Source organism: Sander lucioperca, chromosome 20 (assembly GCF_008315115.2).
Source record: "Sander lucioperca isolate FBNREF2018 chromosome 20, SLUC_FBN_1.2, whole genome shotgun sequence".
In the NCBI taxonomy this organism is placed as follows: Eukaryota; Metazoa; Chordata; class Actinopteri; order Perciformes; family Percidae; genus Sander; species Sander lucioperca.
This window is the reverse complement of record NC_050192.1, coordinates 21,875,603-21,883,102: the sequence shown is the minus strand read 5'-3', so window position 1 is coordinate 21,883,102 and position 7,500 is coordinate 21,875,603. Positions and strand designations below refer to the sequence as shown.

The window sequence follows — 7,500 nt, the reverse complement described above, 5'->3', positions numbered from 1 at the left end:
CTAAAATGCTGGACCCCACAAGGTTAAAGGTCTGTTTGAGGGTTAAGACTTGGTTTTAGGATTAGGGTTAGAATTAGGTTATGGTTAGGGTGAGGGTAAGGGTTAAGGTTAGGCATTTAGTGGTGATGGTTAAAGTTAGGGTAAGGGGCTAGGGAATGCATTATGTCAATGACGGGTCCCCACAAAGATAGTGAAACAAACGTGTGTGTGTGTGTGTGTGTGTGTGTGTGTGTGTGTGTGTGTGTGTGTGTGTGTGATGGATATCAGACATTTATTCAAATGTCGGCGGCCACAGAAAGACAAACTGCATGAAAGAAAGCAAAGAGAGTTGTGTAGTTCGGCAGCGTAGGATGACAGCGAGGCCTCTCTCTTTCTGTCTTTCTTTCAGTCTTTTGGTTTCAGCGAGTGACCGGCGGGGGGTTTATTCCCCGATCTGTGCTGTCAGGCTTTGTCTGCCTCGTCCCAAAGAAAAAGACACCAACGGGATAAACAACAGCTCTGTACACATCTGTTTTATGCTGCAAACAAACAGCCTGAAACTATCTTTAAAGAGCAGAGAGAGATTTAATTATGTTGATTTGACTTTTTATCGAAAGATTTTAAACTAAATAGGTGCCCTGAGGAGTTTTCTTATTCCTGTTTACAGTCGGTGTTTCCCTCCTTGAGGTCCGACTAACATGTTGAATGTATTTCCTTCATTATTAAACATTATGCAAAGCTGATTTTTCTTAGAAGTTTGAAACCGCAGGACTGTCAACTGCAGCCGTGTATTGGTGACTGGTTCTCAATGTATTTGCTCTCTTTTGCAAGTGAATTACTAACTTTAAGGAAAGCAGCGTAAATTCTGCAGCGCTACAAAATCACACATGGCCTAACAGGAAGACAGGTAGTCCACTAACCTGTCTGTGATGTTTCCATCCACTAAAAGTTTTTGCCGCTGACAAGCTCAGATTATTATTCTAAGTGTCTGACAACATTATGGAAAGGATCCCTACAGAGATAGACCTTTTAGTTAAAGAGTAAGATCCTTTTAGTTTAACATTAAACAGCTCTGAAAACACCGTCACCAAACTCCACCAGACTCCATGTAAATAATCAGGACTTTTATCATCATAAAACACACTTCATTCAAAGTCGACAAAAACTAAATATAACTATCAAAAGCCGTCTTGGTTCATCTTTCCACTGTTCCAACAATCACCAATCTCGTTTGGTTGAAATAAACCCTTAATTCACCCATTTACATGTGGAGATATGCTGGCTCTATACACGCTAAAAGTACTGATTATTTACATGGAGTCTGGTGTAGTTTGGTGATGGTGATTTCGGGGCTGTTACATGTTAAACTAAAAGGATCTTACTCTTTAACAAAAAGGTCTATCTCTGTAGGGATCCTTTTTATATTGTTTCTTTCTCAAATAAAGTCACAATTTACAAGAAAAAAGATGTAACACTTGATTCTAAAAAATATTTAAACTTTTTTTCTAAAAATGTCTTTTTTTTCGTGAAATCTTTCTCTTTCCTTTGAACAGAGGCCCGAAAACTACATTGTACCTTTCAAGTATATATATAATTGAGTATTTCATACTCAGAATACAGTTTTTTACAAAATATTTGACTTTTTTTCTTGAAATCTCTGATGTAAACAAAAGCGAAACGACTAAAAGTGTTTGATCTGCGACTCAAAGGGTTTGAGGCGACAGATCAGCGATGTAATGGTGAGGTCAGCTGAGCTCAGGACGTCCAATATGGCTGCCAAAAGGGGCGGGACTAAAAAAATCCTTCATATGTACATCAGTTCATTCATCGCACTGAGGCTAAATGCATTCCTGTGCTCCTGCCGTCAATCACGGGCAGCAAAGAGACTTTACAGACCCATTCAGGCTGCAGACCGCTCTGCTTAGGCATGCAGCTAGTACACACACACACACACACACACACACACACACACACACACAAAAAGACATTGACAGATGGCAGTATTCAGAGTGAAGGTGGTCAAACAAACAGACAGACAGACAGACAGACAGGATATTGTATCTGACTCCCCCGATGTCCGTCTGTCTGTCTGAGATCAGTTACTGAAAGTTGCTAAAACTTCTCACGACGCATCAGAAAGTACAAATATTCTAAACAATACACAGAAAACGACGTATGGCCTGAGCTGATTGTAGTATTCAGATCTTTAACTCAAGTAAAAGAAGTAGCCTAATGCCACAACGTGTAAATGAAAATAAATAATAAAGTAAATACTAAAAAATAAGTAAATACTAAAATACTAGCCTGGTTGACAGCAGACCCTTCTCAGTTGTAACTGAGAGTGGGTCTGGGGAAGGTTCATTCACAGCCCATTTCCAAAGGGGCGTCACCAACGGACGCCACTCAAATGCCTCTGGGCGCAATTGGATAGTCCTTCAACCAATCAGAGCAACGATCCGGGTGGCGTAGCAGCGACAGCGGCATTAACGGGTTGCTGCGCTTCGGTGGCCGTCATGTTGAATGTAAACAAGAAGCTGCTCGCCGTCGCTGCGCTATCGTCATCGTGTAAAGCCCGCCTCAACGGTTGTGATTGGTGCCTCGATTTGGAAAAACTGGAAATGGGCTTGAATGGTACCTAGGTAAGGACTACTAGCCAGTCAGAAGCAGAGTATGAGGGCGTGCCCTGACAGTAGCTAGGTAAGGACTACTAGCCAGTCAGAAGCAGAGTATGAGGGCGTGCCATGCTAGCAGCTAGGTGAGCATTATAACGTGTGTTCCAAAGTGACCACGTTTGTCTCTGAAGTAAAGGCTGGACTACAATAGAGCTGTTTGGAGCAGTTTGTGAACAGTGTTTTCTGTTGGAGATGGTAAGTCCCTTTGGGGGGGACTTTGGGCTTTTTCACTTTGTAAACATATAACATGCACAAAAAAAGATATTTAACACAATAAAGGAAAGGGAAAAAGCCAAAAAAGCAGAATATGAGCACTTAAAATAGTGCATTTAGCTGCCATAAATTAAGCATGCCCTCAGACCCCCCCCCCCCCCCCAGGTTTTGGTCTAAGTCCTGAATGTTTACAACATCTGGCTCCGCCCCTGCTGGGAACTTCTTCCACCTCTGTACATCAGAAACCCCAATCAGAAAAAGATTTATTGCAAGGTAAGCAGCACTTCCTAGGAATACGCCTTGGTGGATGGTGCACACTTAAAAACATATTTAAACATGAATATGAAATAAACAAAAAGTAAATACAGAAACAAATAAATACATAAAAACACGATGCCTCACCGCCTGAACACAAACACCTGGCAGATACTGAGCTGTCAAAGACCGCCTGAATGCATCATAAAAAGGTGACTAAGTTGAAATGGGTTGTGGGATACTGGCGACCGGCAACTCTGCCAAACACACACAGAAACACACACACACACACACACACACACACAGAAACACACACACACACACACAGAAACACACACACACACACACGCACACACACAGAAACACACACACACTCTCCTTGATGTTTTGTTGGATTCGATTCCTGATTGGAGCTTTAATAAAGACACACAGAAGAACCTTTGATCGACTTTCGCCGTGTGTGTGTGTGTGTGTGTGTGTGTGTGTGTGTGTGTGTGTGTATCCATCTGCCTGTCTTAGACAAACTGTAAGGAAAGTGCTTTCATTGACACACACACACACACACACACACGGCGCTATTCTGAATAGAAGAAGGTTTTTCTTTAATGAGAGTGAAATTTAAATCCTGGACATTGTGTTGCTTCAGGACCACAGCCAAGACAGGCAGGTTTTCACACACACACACACACACACACACACACACACACACACACACACACACAGAGAGTACAGTGATGTCATGGTTTTGCCAGAGCTGTCTGGTCACCTGCTGTGACGTGAAATGGACTTGAATTAGTTTTAGTGTTTCGCTTCAACAGTAGTTTACACTCAAGTGGAAACACTGAAACTTCAGTGACACTGTTGTTGGACTGGAACCCGGGCCGCCGGGTTCAAACCGGGCCGCCGGAACCCAAGGACTGAGCCTATATGGGGCGCACGCTCTACCAGCTGAGCTAGGGGCCGCCCCAGTACAAATCACAAACATTACACCACTTTTCCAAAACGTACCGTACAACTGAGCACGATGATTGTTATAAAATTGCGATCTCGATTTTTTTATTAATTTATTGAAAGCATTTGACATTAACATGTTTTAATTATGTAAAGACATGTTGAAGGAGTTCAGATAGAGCCTGTATCAGGGCCATATTTAGTTCAGATAGAGCCTGTATCAGGGCCATATTTAGTCCAGATAGAGCCTGTATCAGGGCCATATTTAGTTCAGATAGAGCCCGTATCAGGGCCATATTTAGTCCAGATAGAGCCTGTATCAGGGCCATATTTAGTTCAGATAGAGCCCGTATCAGGGCCATATTTAGTCCAGATAGAGCCTGTATCAGGGCCATATTTAGTCCAGATAGAGCCTGTATCAGGGCCATATTTAGTTCAGATAGAGCCTGTATCAGGGCCATATTTAGTCCAGATAGAGCCTGTATCAGGGCCATATTTAGTCCAGATAGAGCCTGTATCAGGGCCATATTTAGTTCAGATAGAGCCCGTATCAGGGCCATATTTAGTCCAGATAGAGCCTGTATCAGGGCCATATTTAGTTCAGATAGAGCCTGTATCAGGGCCATATTTAGTCCAGATAGAGCCTGTATCAGGGCCATATTTAGTCCAGATAGAGCCTGTATCAGGGCCATATTTAGTCCAGATAGAGCCTGTATCAGGGCCATATTTAGTCCAGATAGAGCCTGTATCAGGGCCATATTTAGTTCAGATAGAGCCTGTATCAGGGCCATATTTAGTCCAGATAGAGCCTGTATCAGGGCCATATTTAGTCCAGATAGAGCCTGTATCAGGGCCATATTTAGTCCAGATAGAGCCTGTATCAGGGCCATATTTAGTTCAGATAGAGCCTGTATCAGGGCCATATTTAGTCCAGATAGAGCCTGTATCAGGGCCATATTTAGTCCAGATAGAGCCTGTATCAGGGCCAGATTTAGTTCAGTGTGTTACATATCACTATTGTTGGTAGCCTACTGTACTTAAATGTCCAGTATGGACTATATTTCTTCATTCATTGAAGCCTCTGTGTTTACAGGCGTGTGGTGATGATCAGTGTGCTATAGGTGCCAATTTGTGTTGTTGTGTCGTGGTTCATGTGTGCAATAAACATTACACCGTGAGAATAAAATCATGGCAGAGAATCGTGATATCAATTCTAAACTAAAAAATCGTGATTCATATTTTTCCCCGAATCGTGCAGGCCTACAACTGAGCAGCCGCAGGTTCCAGCAAAATAACATAATAGTGAATTAAAAGTGACTTCCCTTGATTTTACAAAGACACAAATAATTGTATGTTTGACCTCTGTAATGCCGGATTTTTGCCCAAGAAAACCTCTTAAAGAACCACAGAAACCTCTTCAAATGCTCCAGGAAACTTTTTAGGGACTTTTAAAACTTTTACACAAATTCTCGAGCATCCTCCAGAACCCCTAACCTGACTCCACCAGATGGATCGCTTGGCATTTTCTCGGCATATCTATCTGGGAACTTTCCGTTGGAGAACTTTTGGGAAGGGGCGAAAATCCTGGTTAGCTGATTGGATAAACCATTTATCACCACCTATGTTGGTGATAGACGGGCCAAATCAACCAATCAGATCAAAGATATATCAAACTCTTTGATATATCTTCGGGAGAAGAGCAAAAACATCTTTTCCTCCGACAAAAGCCTCCAGTGCCGTTTTTTGCTCTTCTTTCAATGAAGGAATACTTTCTAATTCGGATAAAACTTGCGTGATAGCTACGCTCATCTCATCCGTGGAAGCCGCCACGTTGTTTAGACTGAACAGTCGCTTCTCGTTGCGTCACACCTAAACCCGCCTCAAAACCAACGCTGATTGGTCGGTCGTTTGGCGAACGGCTCCAAATTTTCTCTGTCTCAAGATGCCAGACTGATCTGTGAGTGGAAAACTGGAGCTCGCGAGATCAGGACGGTCTCACGAGGCTCCAGAACCCCGGCGGTAACCCCGGATTTTCCTCAAGAAAACCTCTTAAAGGACGACACCGGAAACATACCCAAGAACCAGTGAAACCTCTTCAAATGCTCCAAGATCTCTTAATAAGGACCTCTGAAACTAAAGAAGCAGACTGATCTCATGAAGTGGCGGACACGCCAATTTGTGTGCCCTTATTGGCGTGTTATCAAGACGCATACTCGCTTTTTAGCGTGTTTATCAACGCCGTTTGGTCTCCATTGACTAACAATACCTTGCGATTGCGTGTGAATTGACGCCGTAGCGAGTAGTATGAAAGGGGGAAAATCTGCATAGGGAGGTTGGTCGGGGGGGAGGACGGGTCAAACACAGGACTTTCACCCAGGAGACCGGGGATCGGGTCCCGCGTGTCACGTTTTCTAAACCCAACCCGTTCGCCGTGATGCTAATTCCTCGAGCCTGCTCTGTCTCTGTGTCGCTCTTACACTGTTGCCCCTGGCAACCGAATATTGTAGGATCCCAAAATGGTGGGCGGGCTCAGACCAAGGGGGTAAGTTTCTCCTCACAACCCGTAGATCCTATGGCGCCATTTTGATGCTACCAAGCCATCACCTCCCGTTAGCATCCCATTGACTGCCATTCATTTTGACGTCACTTTGACAGAGAATAACTTTACATCTGAAGCGTTTAAAGACTCTATTTGTCCGTTGTTTATTTCTAAAGAAACACAACAATGTATAAAAGGCTCCATTACCTTGTACCTCACGTTATGGCTCCGTAGCAGACGTTTTTATAAAAATAGGCTAACGATTGGGTCATAACCACGAGACTTACTGTCTCATAGTAGAGGAATTACCGTATAGTACAGGAGAAGCTCTCAGGCAGTTTGGACTTCCATTAGCTGTTTAAGTTTAATTACTAATGTTAACTATCATTTTAGTGATCAATAATTAGCCTGTGTCTATGTTATCTCCTTACATATACCTACGCTCTCCGTCTCTGCTAGATTGGGAATGATTGAGATTTCTCTTGGCACAGCTACCAGAAGACTTCCAACTTTCAGACAGGTTGCTCACGTCACATCTACGTCTTCAAGCTCAGTTGGAGGCTGCTCAGTAACGCTCAGCCATCACCGGGAAAGATCTTCTAATATCCTTCACTGGTCTCCGTCCAGAGACAAGGGATCTGTTGGTATTCTATATACAGTCTATGGCTCAGACACCTCCCAAATCATCACGTGACAGCAAGCTACCATGCCGTATGTCCTCATTGTCAATACGGCGTAGACATACACGCAGATAGCAACGTGCTATATACGGCATATACACGCGCCGTAGACATGCACACGAATAGCTCAAAATGCGTACAGATAACACGCCACTTGGCTTTTAGAAAGCGGCGTGTATGTTTACGCAAAGTCATGAGGTCACATTGAAAG

The 7,500-nt window shown here is 43.3% G+C and overlaps 1 protein-coding gene across 2 annotated transcripts in view; it reads right to left on the bottom strand.

Moving 5' to 3' along the window:
- LOC116051982 (leucine-rich repeat-containing G-protein coupled receptor 5) overlaps positions 1-7,500 on the bottom strand; it is a 63,553-nt gene that overhangs the window by 54,642 nt on the left and 1,411 nt on the right. The window lies entirely within an intron of this gene.